The following is a 19,596-nucleotide window of genomic DNA, read 5'->3' as shown; positions in this document are numbered from 1 at the left end:
CAGGCGTCACTTAGTGTGTTTCCCCTCCCAGGAGACTCTGTGTTTCCAAGAGTGTCAGAGAGTGGGTGGGGCGAGCCCAGAGGGGTGAATCAGTAATAGTGGAATCCCAGGCATTCAGGGAGGTCATACTTCTGGGGTGGGTTCCTTCCTGACACTGTTCCTTACACAAAGGTGGCAGTTGCCTATTGTCCCCCAAAAGGAGCTTGTCCTTGTGGGTGTGGTGCTGGTGGGGAAGGTGAGACACCTCCGAGCTGAGGCCAGGGGTGTCTGATTTTCAAACCCAGATCTGTCCCTTGGAAGGAGAAACAGCTTAGAAATCCACACAGCCTCTTTAAGCATAGGGTGAAATTTCTATACTGCCTTCTGAAACTGGGTTTTCTTCACCTGGAACACAGTGCTGTCGTTATGCAATGTCCCTGTTGGCGGAGGTGTTTGAGCCCCTTGTTTTCACAGTTGTGCTGTTTCCAAGAAGGAGCTGTGGCCTTTGAGTAGAACCAGGCTACTGAATAGGTGTCTGGGTGCCAAAGCAGGGAGCCAAGAAAAGACAGAGAAGAGGAAAGTCCTGACTTTTTCGTGGCAGCCAGATGGTAGCCCTGAGATTCTGCTGCAGCCTTCAGGTCAGATTGGGGTCAGGTCTGGGCTGAGGGTGGGAAGGTGCCAGGCCAGGTCAAGCAGGTGACATGGGGGAGGATGTGAGGAAAACTACCTTTATCTGGAAATGTACGCTTGTTCAAGTCCACAACCTATGGACTTATAAAAACCAGGCTGGGGGGAAGTACTTCACCAATTAGCTTAATGACATCATCGGCAATGCTAATCACCACTACCTCTCATTGAACATTGGCTCTAAAGCCATGCCCTTTTCCTAAGTCATTTAGTTATATCCTCTGAAAGTCACGTTCATTTACCCAATCATCACTTATTGAGTCAGGCACTACTGTGGGAAACAGATAAAATCCCCGTTCTACATCATATGCAATTAACAGAACACAACTCTAGGGGGCGCTGTATACACAGTCTACCTTGTGAATAATGCATCCAGCTTTCGAACACCCTGGCAGCCCCTTTCTGGAAAGCTTGCATTCTAATGGAAATGCCATGACACTAATGAGGAGGATGCCATTATCCCCCATTACTGAGCTCCACATGGAAATACAGGAGGTTTTTGTAACTTACTAAGGTTTTCAGCCCAAATTCCTGAGCTACGGCTTATACCACAGTTGGCCTGATCTTCTGATCATGCCAGGTGCCTGCCGTTTTCTTTCTGGTGGGAGGAAGGAGGAGGGCATATCCTGGCTGGTAAGGTAGAAGTTGGGTTGGCTGACCTAGTAGGGGCATCATGTTCTGACTGGGTGCGCTAGGATGGTCCAAGGTAACAGGTCCCTCCCTGAGGCTACCTTAGCTATGGGAAGGTTTGGTGAAAGCAGCTGCCTCTGTGGGAAGGTTAGGAAGACAGGTCTTTTTTCTTCCTTAGCTGAAGAAAGTATTCAGAGAGTCTGGTCTCTGGGCGGATTGTATTGAGGGAGGCCAGAGTCATCAATTGGTCCATTCACTTATTTATCATTTACTTATCATTTATTAAATGTCTTCATTATGTTTACAGGCAGAGAGGTAAGTTGAGGGACTTAGAGGTTTGCATAGATAGCTTCCAAACCCGTTTGGTTCAGAACAGAGTAAAAGGGCTGTCAGGCATCTTGGGTCAGTTTCTTGATTAGAAGGACCAAGCTTTTTGCAGAAAGAACAGAGACTGTACTCTCTTCCAGCGACCTCACCTTGCTAGGGGTGGACCTAGTTTTCACAGCCATGAACCTGAGTCTTACCTTGGCATCCTGTGTGGTGCTACCCTCAACACAAAAGGAGAAGAGTTGTCTACACTCTTCTGCACTTGTCTAAGCTTCTACCTTAAAGGGGAGGAAAGATGGACTTTTTTCTCCTGCTCACTTCTCTTCTGCTGTGTCTCCCTTCTCCTGTCACAGATGTACATTCATGTGCACTGGTGACTTCTGAGACCTGGACACGGCCACTGAGACCAATGCCAGCCCCTGAGGACTTAGAACATTTTGAGGGGCATCTCTATGTGGGCAGAACCACACGGAACACACACAATCCCTGGGAAAGCTGATGTCTAAGTTTTGCCCCCATGGCGACCATCTTTTTTTTTTTTTTTTTTTTTTTTTTTTTTAACTGTTGGATCTCTCCTCTTTGTCCTGCTGTCCTTATTGTCACTTGGAGCCCAGGTTTTGGGTCAGAGAAAGGATTTTTGCAATGAATTAGTAGGAGCTGCTTGGAAGAAGGGAGCAAACCGAGAAAAAAGACCACGTGGCTTCTTCTTTGGTCCCCCTGTCACTTATGGGAACCACAGGACTCTTGTCCCCAGTTCCTCCAGATTTCGTGTCTTTGTTCTTGTGCTTATACCAGAGAAGGAATCCAGGACAAGGATTGGGGGAAGGAAGGCCGAGGGGCTACTGACAGAACAGAACCTGGGCATTGAAGGCAGTGGTGTAGGGGCAGAGGATGTTAGAAGCTGGATTTTCTCAGAGCATTCTTCATCTTCCTCTTCATTTTGCCTAAGACCAGTGCTGCCCAGAGAGCCTATTTTTGGGAAAGATATTTTCATGACAGTTTAGACCCAGGATGACAAATAAATGCCTACCACAGATACTGCCATCTCTGCCCCAACTCCTAAGCAAAGGCAGACACCACTTTTCCTTCCTATTGTGGTTGTAGACTCAGATTCTCCTTGAACCCAGCTCCCCGGACAACTCCATCATCCAAAGGTGACATTTGCAGTGAAGCTCCATTTCCTAGACCTATGAAAGCCCTTTTGCTATGAATTCTCTGCAGTTGATTTTTCCAAGGAATCCCATCTTATTGCTGTGACCTGTGCAGAACTTGGAATCCCAGAAGACAGTTCTATGTTGATTCATGTGAATTGGATGGTTTGCAGTCTATACTAGACTTGACTGACTCATGGTATCTATTTGTCTCCTCCCCTGACCAAGCTGGTTCTTTGGGCTTGGCAGGAGTTCTGGCTGAGCCCTCTCATTGCTCCACATTCCCTCTATTACTAAGGAGGCGTTGTTTCTTAATTACGAGGTGCCAGATACCAGAAGTGCTTTCTTTTGTTTCAGTGGATTTAGCAGAGGGCTTATGAATATTTTTTGACTTTGACATTCACTGTCTGGTTCTTTCGGGAATGCAAAGATCACTGAGCTGGCAACAGGGGCAAATTAAAGTCAAATGGGTATCAGGGTGGAGAGAGGCTAGGCAGAGGGATGCTTACAACATCTTCACTTGTAGAATTCTGCCTGGGCATCATACCTTCTGGATCCTAAGATCCAAGTCATCTGGGTGGTCTCCTGGTCGATTGAAAGCCATAAACAACCAGGATGTGGGAGAAGTACAGCAGATAGTTCAGGAAATTTAATATAGTAATTGATGAAAATGAATGAAGTCATAATATTCAATCAGTAATAGACCTTGTTTTTATTTTAAATTGCAAAACAGGTGAGTCTAAATTTCCTACTTCAAGGTGTCCCATCTGAGACTAATGGGACCCTTAAAGCTTCAGAGTGTCAGGGTTCTGAGGTCCCATTCTGAGAAGCAGAATGTTTGTGTACTGGTTATGGAGAAATTGTGGTCTTTTTTGGCTTACATTTAAGATAGCTTTTAAAAAATAATAGTAGTATTTTTCTCATATAAGCTACAAAAATTAGCAGAAATTAGAGGGTAGTTGGAAATCTAGTTAGTGGACAAGCCTTTTCTCTACACTTTGGAGAAACTTGTGTCTCAGGGCAAAATGAATATCTAATACTGGTGGTCTGTGCCAGCCACGTTCATAAAAAATGTTCTGCAGTACTGATGGTCTTTCCTAGTAACTCTGTTGCTGCTGCACACTCTGATCCTGAGAGGTCAGCTGACCTCTTTGAACCTCCGTTTCCTCCTCTGTAAAATGCCCAGGGTAATTTAGGTGAGGCAAAATATGTAAGTGAGAAAATGTATGATTAGAGCCTTAAAAAAAGATAGAATGACATCAGTTATTCACTATCATGTTGAAATCTGTTAAATGTAATCTTATGAGTATATATGAATTTTACAAAATATTGAGTTTCAATGTGATATTTTCATACACAGCTTGGTGGCATTACTACATTTATATCATTGTGCATCCATCCAACTTCAGATTTTTCATTAATCCACACTAAAACTCTGAACCCATTAAACAATAGCTCCCCATTCCACACCCTGTCCCCACCTACTTATTCCTGGTAACCACTATTTTACTTTTTATTTTTTATGAATTTGGCTTTTGAATGCATAATATAAATGGAACCACATCTGGCCATTTTTTATGAATAGACTTTCATATAAAATATGAACTGAGCCTAATGACTATTAAACTTATTGTCCTCATTTCTTAACATTTTGTCACCGTGATGATCTTTGTGTGTTTCTTTATTCTCCATGTGGACATTGTTTTTAGTGGCTGAGCATTATCAAGTTAAGTTACATCATTTAAATTATTATTTTTTCGTTGTTTCCAAAGTTTTATGTCATGAAACACATTTTCATGCAGAATTTTATCTAAATGGGCCCTTTGTACAAAAATCAATAAATTAATTACCAATTTAAAAGAAATGTGAACTTCTGAGGCTACAACCAAATGGCTCAGAAAAAAGTTTCACATGGATCCGCCTGTAGATGGGGTGGGGCTACAAGGTCCTAATCTCTAGGGATGTTGACCACTTGTAGGATTGATAAAGCTCTGAATGCCTAAGGAAGGTGAGAAGGGCAGGTGGTGTTTCCAACATCATCCCTATGTAGGAGAGACTTAGGGGTGCTGGTCCCTCAAGGAAAGGTACAGTGTCTTTGAAGAAAAGCATGTGCAGGTCAAGCACTATTTCTTCCTTAGATTGTGTTTATTAGGGGCAAGTTATAGGTGTACTGATGGGGATAATGGGAACCCTAAAGCCTTCCATAAAACAGCCCGTTGGTTCCTCCACCTGGTGAACAGGTGGCAGTTGTCAACCTCTCCCAGCCTGGAGGTTTTGTGGTTCCAGGACTGTGACGCAGTACAGACCCCCAGCTGGACCCAGGGACCCCAATTCTGTCATGTCAGCATGGCTTTTCCACACTTTCCTTCTGTTTCATCTTGACATCATGGATGGGGTGGTCCCATCCTCTCTCTTCTGAGGAAAGTCCATGTCATGGTGAGCAGTCCAAGGCTTCTCCCACCGCTTTTTTGGTAGTACAGTCTGGTGAGTGCCACTCCTAATTGCCCTCAGCTGCTCTCCAAGAAGACGTCACAACCGTGAGAGATCCAAATCAGCCCATTTTGTCCCCTGTGGCACTGTGTGCTTTGGCTGCCTGGGCAGAAAGCTGGGTCTATATTTACCTATCATTTTGATCCTATCTTGGGTGTAACTGGAATTGAGTTCTTGGTGTGGAAATTCTTCCTCAGAACACAAAGGATTGAAGAGAACCAGAGGTTGAACTCTGGAAGGACTCTTCCCCGAGGCCTCTTGGCAGACTTGACTCTTGTTTCTTGGAGAGGTGATATGGTCAACTCTCGTGGGTGTTTCCTTTGGGAGAGAATTCTAGCTTTTTCAGTAGCTATGGGCCATTGTAACCCTGTGGTTCCTGCTTTTTCTGCGTTGTTTGTTGACTCCATGGGTGAATCGCTCCATGGTTTAATCCTGGTCAGAGAAGTCAGCTTTGGTAGCTCTCCTTGTCTCTATGGGGGCTTCAGTCTGCATCTCACAGTGAGATGTCCTTCAATGGATCGTGACACTCAATCTCAGCTTGTAGAATGCGCAGTAGGATGGAGAGATAAATTTGTGTGCAAAGTCTATTCATTTCTTCCCATGCCAATAATATCCACTGAAAAATGTTTTCAAAGGTCCCTTCATCTCAGTGATGTGGGAGATTTGTTTCTTTCCTGAATTTTCCCCTGAATAGCTAATGTAATGATTGTTAAACAATTAAAACAATTTTTAAAATTAGGTATTTTTCTTTCTTAATTGTATTTGTAGATTGAGGATAATTCTAATATGACAACAAACAACATGGGTACATTTATTAGATGTGCATATGTACGGCATATCATGAATGCATGACAGGCATACAATAATTTCTGTGAAATCCACATTGGATTATTCTCCTTTCTCAGCTGAGATACGGGTTCTGACAGTGCTCAATGGGAAAAAAAAATCCAGTTTTCTTTCTATCTATCTATCTATCTATCTATCTATCTATCTATCTATCTATCTATGACCCTTGACTGTTTTAAGATAGTACGTACTACTTTAGGATGCAGATAGAATTTGGCAGAATAACATCATGTACCCTAAGTATCCATCAACCATCTTAAGAAGGTTATGTTTCTTCTGACCCCTGCCTCTCCCTGACCGCAGATTATTTTGAAGCATATTTGAGACCGTGTCATTTTCTGTTTGTACAGCCTACCTCCAAAAGATAAGCATCCATTTAACAGAAATTTACTTTTTGAACAAAGAAAAATTAGAGGCATTTGCAGAAGAGTCTTAGAAAAACACGAAGCTTTACTTGTTAATGAAAAAGTCAGGCAACTAACTCATGTTTATTGTTTTTAATATGGATCACCCTGTTACACGCAGTGAAAGACTCATCCTACTATACACAGGCTGGTGAACTCAGTTTATTACATGACATTATAGAAGGGCCCTATAGAAAGACAAGTCATAATTCTGAGTCAATTGCCACAGTCAAGACCTTAATTCTGCAGAGCACAAAATCATGAATCAGAACCACACATGTGGAATTATCAGCCCAGAGTATGCTTGGGCCTGGGTTATATGATTTTCCACTTGCCTAACTATGGTATAAATCATGTCAGGTTTGTTGAGACAAGTTATCTCCTACCATTTTTGACTGCACACTTCTTTCAGCACATAGTTAAGCATGTATCTGTAACTTATTAATTTCTATATTGTATATGTTTTCTAGTATATGAATATTATAAAATAAGAATGAAATAGACACTGACAAGGGTGAAATGACAAGTTATAACATGAATAGTTCAAATATCTTCTTTCTGTGCTCTCTGGATCCTCTGGCATCTGCTCCAACCTGAAAAATCTTGGGGAGGGCTGTAGGGAAAAGCATTACATCACGGTAAGGCATGTGGGCAGTAAAGCCAGGCAGCCTAGGGAGGTTCAAATCACAGTTCCACAGTTCCCGTTTGCAATAGGAAGACATTGCCACCTTCCAGGTTATTGTTAGGCTCGATCCGCACATAATGCTTAGTCCATGGTACTCACTCAATATATTTGAGTTCATGATAATGATGAAGATTATAACACAATTTCTGGGGGGCCTAGGGGCAGTTGAACTTTTCTACCTCCTTTTTACAGCACAATGCAAACATTGGTGCTTATTTAGGCATTGCTGGTGCTTGCTGTTGTTCTGAGAGTGAGGCTGTTGCAGGAATGGTCATGTTGGGTGTGATGGACAGTATGACATACATGTCACCGCTTAGTTTATTTGAAATAATGATGATGGTGATAGTACAATGACTGCTACAGGGATGGTCACATTGTGGGTGATGACTATGGTGAGAAGTGGAAACCTTTTATAATCCCTACCTGAAAGACGTCATCAATACTTGCACCTGCCTTTCTTAAGACCCCTCCCTTAGCCACCTGACAAATATGCTGACTAACTTGCTCCATCTGTACCCCTTCATGACTTCTCTGTCTTGTTGATCTGCTTTGCCACTTGGCTCACCTTTGTGCTTCTGAGTCTCTGACTCTCTCTAAAGCCTGGTGCTGTGCCTGCCTGCACTCTAGATCCAGTAGGCAGGCTAAGAGCTCTGTTCACTGCAGGACCATTGTCCACCAGTAGCATTTGATACTCACATGAAAGAACTTGCTTCTGAAGACCATGGGCAGGGCACTAGACCCTTACAGCGTGGCTTTATTCATCATATGGTCCATGCCTTTGTTGTCTTGAGAAAGGGCAAATGACACAATTCAAATGCATGGGAAATCCTGGAGCTAAAGCCCAAAGTGGGTTAGCAGGGGCATCTGTAATGGGCATATCCAGGAATTTCGCCACACAGTATCCTGGGAAGGACTGACTTCTCAACTTCCCTGGGGTCCCAGGAAAGCTGCAGAGAAAAGACTTTCTTTTTCCAAGATCAAAGCAAAGGAAAGTTAGCTTGTGTCCAGTAGTGTCCGTTAACATGAATCAGTGTTAAACTCTTTTTCTGGGTTTTTTCATGTTTCCAGTCACCTTGTTAGCTGGACTTTTGGGAAGTGTGTACACTCTTCAGGAGTGGTTCCGATTTTACTTAAGAGTTGGAGATAGGAATTTTGCCATGATTTCTCCCCACTCTTCCATTCTGTCCACTGCTTTGAGAATTAATCTTTTTAGCAATTCTGACACAGGGGCATATCTCAAATTTTTAAAAATATATCATTGTCTACCTGAGATATTTTGAAAATGAGTGCACCTCAGAAGTTACTCTCACCTCTTCACCACATTTTTCCCATTGGAGTGTTACTCATGTCTCAAAGTTAATTGGCTCCAAATCTAGGACATGAAGTATGAGATTTTATAGAATGAGATTTTATGTTCTTAAAATATTGTCTATCTATGGATTATTCCTTAATACAAAACTATTATTCTATGTGTTTGAAATACTTTATAAGATTTATGCTTAATTATAAATATTCTTGAGATTCAAACACGTTTATCTAATAGGCAAACAGTCATTCTATTCCAAACTGCAGCAATACCTTGGTCCACGGATGCTTCTCTTCATGAACAATTCAGTTTGCAAACAGAAGTGCTTGGCAAAATTTTGCTTCCATTATCAAACTCTGCACTGGTGAAGATCAAGTCCGTGTCCATCTTCCCTGCTCTGACAGTTGGTCGTCACTTCCTCTAGTCGAGATCATGGTCACAGACAGACCTGTGCACACTTGCTGTGAAACTTTTTCCATGCGCTTTTTAGCACATACAGCACTGTACAATAGTATTCAGTCCAGCATGGCTCCAAAGAAAGTGCAGAGTGAGCAAGATGGTTAAAAAGAATGGTAATGAAGGTGAGAAGAACATGCAGGGCAGTAATGAAGGTAACAAGAAAGCATAGAGCAAGAATGGTAAGAAGACTTCGAAGAAAATAACCTTGGAATTGGAGAAGGAAATTATAGAAAAGCATGACATGGCATTTGTGTGACTGATCCGGCCTTGGAGTATAAGATGGCAATGTTGACAGTCTTGACTGATTTGAAGACTAAAGATGACATCAAAGGAGCTGACGTAGCAAAGGAATAATGATGTTAACCAAGCAGAGGATGCAAGTGGTGGAAGAGGTGGGAAATCTTTTATTATTGTTGCTGAATTAGAAACAGCTGGCAGGTGATAGTATTAGTGAAGCTAAAATGTGTGAAAATCTCAGGAAATTGCACAGTGATTTACTGCAGGAAAACCCCTCTATATGTGCAACAAGTGATGAATTTAAAGCAAGTAGAGGGTGGTTTGACAAATTCTGCAAGACAAGTGACATCCACAGGGTGGTAAGACATGGTGAGGCTTCCAGTTCGGACAAGGCCACTGCAGCAGCCTACAAGAAAGAATTGGTAGAATTCATGAAGGCAGAGGGATACATCGCTCAATAAGTGTTCAACTGTAATGAGACAGAGCTCTTCTGGAAGAAGATAACAAACAGAACCTACATCATGAAGGAGGAAAAGGCAGTGCCAGGACACCAGTCCAAGTTGTTGCATGCTAACACAAGTGCTGATCTGAAGATTAAGCCACTACTGGTGTCCCATTCCCAGACCCTTTGTGCATTCAAGGAATAGAATGTGAAAGGGCAGACTGCCTGTCACATGGAGGGCCAATTCAAAAGTTTGTGTCACAGGATGATCATTCATGGAATGGCTACGCAAGCCATTTGTACCCTCTGTTGTCTTTCTTACAACCAACTGCCTGAAAAGTGCCTTCTTCTGATGGACACTGCCCCAGCACATTCTCCAGCCTTGGTGGATGACACGGACCCTGAGTATGACTCCATAAGGGACAAATTCCTCCTCCCCAACATGACACCTCTTCTCCAACCCATGGACCAGCCAGTGATCGACAACCTCAAGCAGTTGTACACAAAGGCACTCTTCACCAGGTGTTTTATAGTTGCCAAACAGACATCCTTGACTCTGAAAGAGTTCTGGAAGAAACACTTCAATGTCCTCAACTACATCAACCTCACTGATAAAGCCTGGGAAGATGTCATGTGCCAGACCTTAAACTCAGCCTGAAGGAACCTGGGGTCAGAATGTGTCACTGAATGTGACTGTGAAGGGTCTGATGACAGGTAGTGGAGAGGGCTGTGTCCATGGGCAAAAGTACGGGTCTGGACGTTGATGGTGCAGACATACAGGAGCTTGTTGAGGGCAGTGAGGATGAGCTGATGATAGAAGAACTTGCTGAACTCCTGAGTGAACAGCAGAAGGTGACTATTGAGGAGCCTTCCACTGGGGAAGAGGCAGATAGGGAGGAGGTTAGCAGTGATGTGGTAAAATTTACTATGGAAAAATGGAATTAGTGCCAGGATTTCTTTGAGAATTATCACGCCAACATAACTGTAATGAACAGAGTGTTGAATCTGACAAACAATAATGTGTTCTCTCATTTTCAGAGGGTTATGCAGTACAGGAAAACCAAGTGACATTAGATAGATTTTTTTCATCAAAATTGCCTCTGCAGCTGAGATAAAGAACAGAGGAATCCTCTTCAGGAGATCCCCTGATGTCCTTATGGAGGGGTCTCTCCCTTCACAACCAACCACCTCCTTCCCACCCACTTTCCTGTCTTCCACACCAGAAATTGCCTCAGGCAAGGTTAGTGTTCTCTTCACTCTCTTCATACTGTACTGTACTTTGTTTCATATTTTTGTGGCTAAAAATACATATGATTCAGAATGTATTAACCTTATTTACATTGAACCTTATGGGGAAATTTGATTCGGTTCATAAGCAATTTGTTTTGTGACCAGAATCATGCAATGAATTACATTCATGAACTGAGGTGCCACTGTATTTGAGATTGTCTTTCCAAATTACCTTTTGAAACTTTCTTTAATTGATTTGTGACCCCAGGCCTGGAAGGAGCAAAAGATTTTTATTTATGGCATAGATAAGTTACCCAGATCTGATGGCGGCTCTAATGAGCACTGGGCATGAGCTTATTTTCCAAGCAAAGGCAAAAATGAAAGTCAGATTGCTGCCTGGCTGGCAAAAATGGAGCTCACACTAACACTTGGTAACACTAATTTGGCTAAACCCATCCATCAGATTGACCTTTGATATCTATTGTCTTCCCTTCCCAACACTAATCTCTCATGATAGGAAATGAATAAAGAAATAGAAAACTGCCCATTGACTGATGAATCAAAATATATTTACATATAATGAATTGTTATTCACTATGCTAAAGAATCAAGTGTTGATGAATACTACAACATAGATCTTCAAAAGCATCATAATAAGTGAAAGGCTAGATAGACACAAATTGTCTGATTGGATGATTTTACTTATTGGAAAATCCAAAGTAAGCAAATCCATAGAGAGCAGAATGCAGATTACTTCCCTGCAGGAGCTGGGAGTGGGGGACGTGGGATGGTAGTGAGTACTTAATGGATACAAGCTTTCCTTTTGGGATAGTGAAAATGCTTTGGAACTAGATGGAGGTGATGAGAGTACAACACTGTGAATGAAATAATCATCATGGGGTTGAATACTTTAACAAGGCTAAAATGTTGCATTTTATGTTATGTGAATTTTACTTTGATTAAAAAAGTAGAAACAGACAAAGGCTAAGGGAAAGGAGAGAAGCAGAAACATAATTTGAGAAGAAATTTCAGCAAAAGTTTGCAACATGAACAATATCTGGAGAAGTAGCACTCAATCTATCAGGGTGGAGGAAGCAATAACTTAAATGATTGCGGTGGTGGTGGTGGGGAAATGAGAGAACCAAAGGGAAAAATGCCACTTTCGTAGGAAGAACCACAGAGAGGCTGAGATGTGGGGGCAGCAGGTGCTTCTACAGGTAGCAGTAGATGGGGACTGAAATTCAGAATGTGGGGAACTTGGATGCTAAAAGCCTTTTTTTTCTGTCCCAAGTAGCCAAGAGACTTTGTGGTCCACTGAATGAAAGAGATGTGGAGACAGCACGGTACAGGGGGCCACGTAGAAAATGAAGATGAGTAAGTCTGCAGGTGAGACTCCAGCCATCTTCCTGGAGTGCCAGCAACTGAACACACATCAGTCCCCATGTCCTATTTCATGCAGCAGACTGTAAGCTCCCTTTCTGAAGAAACCCACTTATCTGAGAGAAAACAGCCTTATTTTTGGGAGCCCCTGGGTGGAAATTTAGCTTATCACCTGATTGGCTTCCAGGGATGGGCATTGATTAGACCCTCACCAGGGCCCACAGCTTCTAACCAATTGATTGGTACCCCAGTCTTAATTATAAACGATAAGATCACTTTTGATGAGATTTCTAACATGAAAGAGTAAACTGAGAAAACTTGGTAGTGCAAACAGCAGAAATGGCAGGGAAATGAAAATTAAGTTAAAACATAGAAATATTCAACTAATTACAATCTTTCAGAGAGATAGATTAAGATATTGCATCCCTAAAATTAGAACAAGTTGCCATGGAAACAGATTCATTAGTGAAAGAGGAAGGAGCACCTGGACGTTAAAATTATGAAAGGCAAAGCAAAAATTAAAGCATGAAACAGAAGATTAGAAAAATTATGTTGCAACAATAAAATTTCAGGTTTGAAAATGACAAAGAAATCAACCAATAAACAAATGTTGGCAGGGGTATGGGGAAAAAGGAACCCTTCTCCACTGCTGGTTTGAGTGCAGACTGATGCAACCACTGTGGAAATCAGTGTGGAGACACTCCAAAGAACTAGGATTAGAGATCCTATTTGACCAGCTATTCCCCTGCTGGGTATCTTCCCAAAAGAATTAAAAGAATAATACCCCAGCTATATATGCACCCATATTTACAGTGGCACAGTTTGTAATAGCTAAAACTTGGAAACAGCCCAATTGCCCTCAACTGGAGACTGGATAGAGGAAATGTGTGTGGTTTAAAAAAAATAAAATGGAGTACTACTCAGCCATAAATAATGAGAAATTAGAGACATTTATAGCTAAATGGATGCACATTGAGGTTATACTCTTAAGTGAAATAAAAAGGACACACATATGTAAATACTGAAGTTTTCCTGGTGTGATAAACTGAAAGTGTAAACAACAATTAAAAAGTATAATAGATAATGTGAAATAGGAAGAAAAGATGCAAAGGGGAAGGGGAAGTAGGAGGGGTAGAGGAAAGAAAGGAAGGGAATGGAATTAATATAAGAAAATTTAAAAAAGTGGAAACAAAGATTTTGTAAATAGGGGAGGGGTGAAGGGGTTGAAGGGAGGGCAGGGGAATGGGGAAAAATTAAGAACCAAGATGCATCATGTAAAGATACAAATTTCCAGTGATGAATGTCATCATATTGTATATCTAAAATATATCAATAAAATTAATTTAAAAAAGAGGTGGTGGGGCATAGTGAAAGGTCACACCCACACAAAATAAAATGACATGGAATCAACTTATGAGGCTATGTGTGGTTGGAAGTTTCAGAAGAACAGAGGAAAAGAGGGAGAATGTAAGAAAAATTTTTGGAATAAAAGGCCATGAATCTCTAGGTTGAAAGATTTATCTTTACTCAGCAGAATGGAACACCCCCTCCACATGCACAGAGCATTTCTTCAGAACAAGGTCTTAAAAACAGGGAAAATGGGCCACATAGAGGATGTTGAATTCAGAATGACTTTTGACTTTTCTATAGCAATACTGGACACCAATGTAAAGCAAAAACAACACAGTACTCTGGAATTCCTAAGATAAGATGACTTTTTTAAAAACTGGAATTCTATATCCAGCTTCATAAAAAACCTAATGTGAAGGATGAATTAAAATCTTATCAGGCACATAAGGGCTCTAAAGTTTTATTCCCTGTTTCACTCAACCTCAGGGATTCTTGGAAGATGCACTTCGCCAGAACAAGGTTATAGATCTAGAAAGTAGAAGAAAGGAGGCTTGAGAATTAAGGCCACCGTATAATACAGGGACCCAACCAGAGAGATCTCAGAGAGAATGTATCCCAGCAAATAAGAGACAGACAACTCCACTGAGGACAGCATCAGTGGAAAGGACAAAAGGAACATTTCTTTGGCTTACATGTTTGGAAAGTAATATTGAAAATATGTGTGCTACATGTGTTGTAAATAGAATAAAAAGCACAGAGAAAAACAAATATATGAAAAATAAATAGGCACCCACTAACTCCTGTCAAAACCAAAAGCAGCATTTAAGAAAGACAATCACAATGTACAGCTTGACCAATGAATGAAAAATAGAGATGTACATAGCAACTCAAATGCAAACAGTGAGTAATGATTTGACCAAAAGTTGTGACATTGGAGGAAGGAGTGAGGCAGTGGGGTGTTAAGAGGGCTGCATCTTCAATTACCATAATATCTAAAATTGACATGTCAGTCAATACCAGCATGGGCCTATTGAAAAAAATAGATGCAAATATCAAAAGGAAAATTAAAATAGAGGAAAGTTCTTTACATCTGCACACGGTTTTGAGATGTGATAGCAGGGGAACATTGGCCTGCTGGGGCTTTTTTTGAGGCAGGTAAGGAGGGATACCTTTGATATACCTTCCCATATCATCAACTGTGTTTTCAGCAATGTTGAAAATATGAATAAGTATTAGTTAAAATATTTGCCAAGGTCAACTGTGTCAATAGTGTACCTGTAAAGGCTGATTGACAGGGGTGACTTCCTTTTGTTCATCCTCAAGTTTCTGGCATTTACTGGGCACTTAAGATGTGCCCCTCTGCATTGTCTCAGCTAATCCTCACAATAGCTCTGTGACCAAGGCTCTTTTACTCTCCTCACTTTACAGACGAAAAATTCAGAGAAGGGTGCAACTTGCCCAGGATCCTGCTGCCAGCAACCTGTAGGTGTGGAGCTAGAAGTAGAACAAGCTCATGTGCCTGATTTAGACCCTAAGCTTGTGTGCTCACTTGTGCAGTTTTATTACCTTCCCTGTGTACCTTCATGAAGTAGTCTCAGTGCCTAATTGTCCATGCTCTGTTCAGGGTGCTATAAAGGAGGATTATACAGGTACAATGTGCACTATAACTCTTGTTGACAGCAGCATATCAAAAATAAAGGCTAATAAGCACATAGAATGATGCTCAGTGTCACTAAGCACTAGGGAAATGCGACTCAGAGCTACACTGGAATATCACTTCAGACCCATTAACGTGACAACAACATGACACCAGAGAGCCTAGTATTAGCCAGGGTGTTAGTGCTGTTAGTAGGAATGGACAATGGGGTGGCCACTATGGAAAACAATATGGTGGCTCCTCAAAATATTAAAACCAAAAGCAGGATCTCGCGGAGATGTTGGTACACCCATGTTCCCCGCAGTGTTATTCATGAAAGCTAAAATGTAGACTCAAACCACATGTCCGTAGAAGAATGAAGAAATAAGCAAAATGTGGGATATACATACAATGGGACGTTGGCCCTAGAAGGGAAGGGAATTTTAACACATGCTACAATGTTTTTCCCTGGTACCAGGGATCAAACTCAGGTCCTTGCACTTGAGAGGCAGGTGGTAGAACCACTGAGCTAAATCCCCAGCCCTCATATGCTACAATATTGATGAAGCTTGAAGACTTTCTGTGTGAAAAAAGAACAATGCAAAAACACAAATACTCTAAGATTCCACTTATGTGAGGTACTTGGTCAGAATTCACAGAGATAGACTGTACAATAATGATTGGTAGGGGCCAAGAAGAGGGAGATTGGGGAGTTACTGTTTAATGGGCTCAGAGCTTCAGTTTTATAAGATGAAAAAAATTCTGAAGATAGATGGTGGTAGTGTCACGTGACAGTATCAATTTATTTAACAGAACTGAACAGCACACTTAAAATGGTTCAGATGGTAATTTGTACTTTTTGTGTATGTCATGACAATTTCAAAAGATTGGAGAACATGAAGGGCATGCGCACATGCGTATCGCCCACTGACTCTGAGCTGGCATGCTGTGAGAGGGTGGTGCTGATCACTCCTGGGCCCTGTGATTATGGGATGGAGGGTGTGGCGGGGGGCAGGGACACAAGAGAGAGGAAGGTGTTCTTCTGGACCAAACACATCTCTGCCACACTCAGATAGATGGTCAATCACTGCTGCCCAACCTGCCACCAAGGAAACGTCCTTTGTACTCTACACTTCCTTCCAGGTCACACCTACAAAGTCTCTCCTGTTTATAGCTGATCTTCCTTTTTAATAATTCTATTTTTGATGTTTTCTTTCACAAATTTCATTTTATTGATCTGCTATGTAAAAATAAAGATGAGTTTTTTTTTTAAAGAATTGAGAATTACAGAAAAATCATAAATGGCTCAAACATTGTCACACCTCCTCTCTGGTATTTTAAAATATTTTTTCCTTAAATCACAGTTTAAACATGCAACCAGCACTGTTGTTCTGTAATAATTGACAGTGGCATAATTCTCTTCTTCCCAGACCTCAGCTCCAATTTTGTTCAGCTGCTATTTCTGTCTTTTTCTCTACATTTCTCAATAACCTGCTAGAATTTTCTGGCTTATTGTATTAGTTATTTATTATTTATTGAGTTTATTGCCATTAAAAGTAAGAATTAATTCTCTCGTGGAGCCTTGCTCACGCAGAGCCTACCCTCACCACCTATACCTATAACCCTCACCTGTCATCCTCCAGGAGGTGTTATTACCATACTGGTTAAGACCGAGGCCAATATTTATAGCCATATAAATATTGTTCATGTAATGTATTAGGATTATATTTCCTTTCTTGTACTATTCCTCATCCTCCTCTACCTCCTGCCACAGCCCTGAAGCTCTCTGTACAGTTCACTCACAATAAATGCACCGTGCTTTGTGTGGTTTTCTAAATACCCACTACCAATCTTTCCCTCAGCTCTTTCTCCAACTCCATTCTCAGTAAGCCAGTCCCTCAGTGTTTCCCTATTGACACCTCTCTCCGAGGCCCCCAGCCTGCCCTGGTGGCCATTCTAGTTGGCTGCTTATTTGTCTTCCTGGGTTTCCCAGTCTGCATCATCCTGGAAATTCCAGTCTCCCATTTTCTGGGTTGGATCAATTACGACCGGATCCCATGTCTCTTTCTCTGTTTATTGCCTTGCTTTGATTGCTCACCCTACCTATAATCTTGTTAAGAAAGAGTGAAAGAGATATACATTTTGTTTTTCAATCTTGGGCTGCACCTTGAAGTCACCAGCCTGGTGATTTCTTCATTGTGTCTTTATTTTTACACCAGGACCTGGCTGTACTTCCCAGGCAATAGACAGCTCTATTCAGTGTGCTTCCTCAGCTGAGGGTGAACTCCTACCCCAGGACAACACTTCTCTGTGTCCTGGTCTGGAGTGAGGCACCTCCTGTGCCCAGCAAGTGCCAATCAACACCTGTGTTTAATAATACCTTAGCCTCAACACTCAAGGTTTAAGTTGCATTAATCACCTAATAAAAAAAACCTTCACAGGTGCTAATTACTAACTAGTCCTCATGTTAGATCCATTTAAAAGGTGGCATCTTAGAAGCTATAGTGCTTATAGTCATTAAACAAACATTTATTGTCTACCGTATATAAGAAAACACACAAGGGCTTTCAGGTAGTTCAACTGATTTAAGCCTCACAACAGTCTTGTGAAGTGGGCATTATTGCCATTTGTAAATGAGGAAACAGTTCCAGAGAGATACAGCTTTTGGGGGCAGTCACTCAGTACACATACGGTGTATTCACTAGTTGTTAGATGTCAACATGGCAGGAGCGAATACACACGTCCTTGACCTCTTATGGCCTCCAGTCCAGCCAAGGATGCCATTGTACAAATAGTTTCACAAGTAATTTATTAAATGGATTTGAGACAAGTGTCATGAAAAAGAAGGAGATGATGTTATGGGGATGGATAAAGGAGGTGACTTGTCTGGGTCTGGGAGTCAGAGATAATTTTGACGGCAGTGCATTCAGTCTATAGATGAGGAAGACTCCACTAGATGGTCTAGGATATAGGAAGGGAGAGCACATGTGGAGACTCCCAGGCAGGGCAGAGCTCTGTGGAGGGAGGCACAGGAAGATCACCGAGGCCTGAAAAGGATAGAAACGTGGCTTTGCCAAGAACAGTTTAAAGGGTTCCTGTGCTCTGTTCAAGAACTCACGTGTGTAAAACTTGGCTGGAAGGTTTTACACCATGGGAGAAAGCGATGAGATTTATTTCATAAGAGCTCACTGTCGTTCCAGGTCTGCTCTGGAGGGAATTGAGCGGACCTGAGAGAGGCCGTGATGACCAGTGGAAGAGGAGGGACTGAGGCGTGCGGCAAGATGCTTGTTCAGGGTCCCGCAGACCAGCTCTTGTGATGACAAGACCGTGGCTCCTTCTGGTTGGTGAAATCTGCTTCTCTCCCTGAGCCAGGAGGAGTGGGCCACTAGCACAGAGTTCTCTTCCTGTACAGTGCTGGGGATGATGAGTGACAGGCAGACAGCCCTGTGTCTTTCCTGTGCCGTGTCAGAGCCCTTACATTATGCTGTACAACCAACTCACCAGTCACTAGGGATTTGGGAAGCAAACATAGTTGCTGCCTTTGGTAGCTCATAGCCTATGAAAGGTCATGGGATGTAAATGGGGCCCCAACCCCGGATGAAATGTGAGTGAGTTATAGAAGTTGCAGAATCATACAAAGTCAGTTTTGGATGTTTTGCTAAACTGAAAGCAGCAATATATTTAATGGTCTTTAAGCTGGGTTGTGTATTTCTAAGCAGACCATTGACTGATCCTGAGTTTAGACCTATCCTGATTCTCCGTCCTGGCCAGGAATCGTATTCCTTAGGAACATTTGTGACACATATGAAATTGTCTTTACTTTTTTTTTTAAAAAGTTCAAAACTCTGCTAAGTAATTGGTCTTTATGGATTTATTGTTCAGTGTTTTAAAACTTTCTCATGAATGAACTTCGTGGTCATGGGACCAGAAGTTACACGGTTTCAGAATATAGTCAGGCAGCCTAAAGTTCCTACAACATTCATAGTTTTTCGGTGTAATGTCTTTGTCAGAACACACACTCAAGATTGGTTTAAACACAGGATTTTCCTTGTAGGAACAGTGTATAGTGACCTGAGGGTATGTGTCTCAAATAGGGGTTCAATGTGCAAAAAGAATGCAGGACCCTGTAGATCTCATGACTTCTCAACTAAGGAGTCCCTTGTGCGTTCCTTGGGGACCTTCTCCAAGGGGCCATATGGGTAACGCAGGGGGCAAAGATGGGAGAAAAAACAAAAGTTGCTTAAGGTAGGTGATGTGGTTCTCAATGGTTGTAAAAACCCATACTACCTGGCCCAAGCTTTAACAAAGTAGTTTGAAGTACATAAAAAAGTGATGTGCTACAAAGTTTTGATTGATA

The 19,596-nt window shown here is 41.8% G+C and overlaps 1 long non-coding RNA gene across 1 annotated transcript in view; it reads left to right on the top strand.

Moving 5' to 3' along the window:
• LOC117283513 overlaps positions 1 to 18,648 on the top strand; it is a 53,227-nt gene extending 34,579 nt beyond the window's left edge. Inside the window, exons 3-5 of the long non-coding RNA XR_004514524.1 lie at positions 10,682 to 10,883; positions 12,168 to 12,259; positions 18,440 to 18,648. This is a non-coding gene — a long non-coding RNA (uncharacterized LOC117283513). The remainder of the gene's footprint in view (positions 1 to 10,681; positions 10,884 to 12,167; positions 12,260 to 18,439) is intronic.
• The last annotated feature ends 948 nt before the right edge of the window (positions 18,649 to 19,596 follow it).

The sequence above is a fragment of the Fukomys damarensis genome, unplaced genomic scaffold, assembly GCF_012274545.1.
Source record: "Fukomys damarensis isolate Sample0158 unplaced genomic scaffold, DMR_v1.0_HiC HiC_scaffold_27, whole genome shotgun sequence".
In the NCBI taxonomy this organism is placed as follows: Eukaryota; Metazoa; Chordata; class Mammalia; order Rodentia; family Bathyergidae; genus Fukomys; species Fukomys damarensis.
This window is presented reverse-complemented; position numbering and strand designations above follow the sequence as displayed.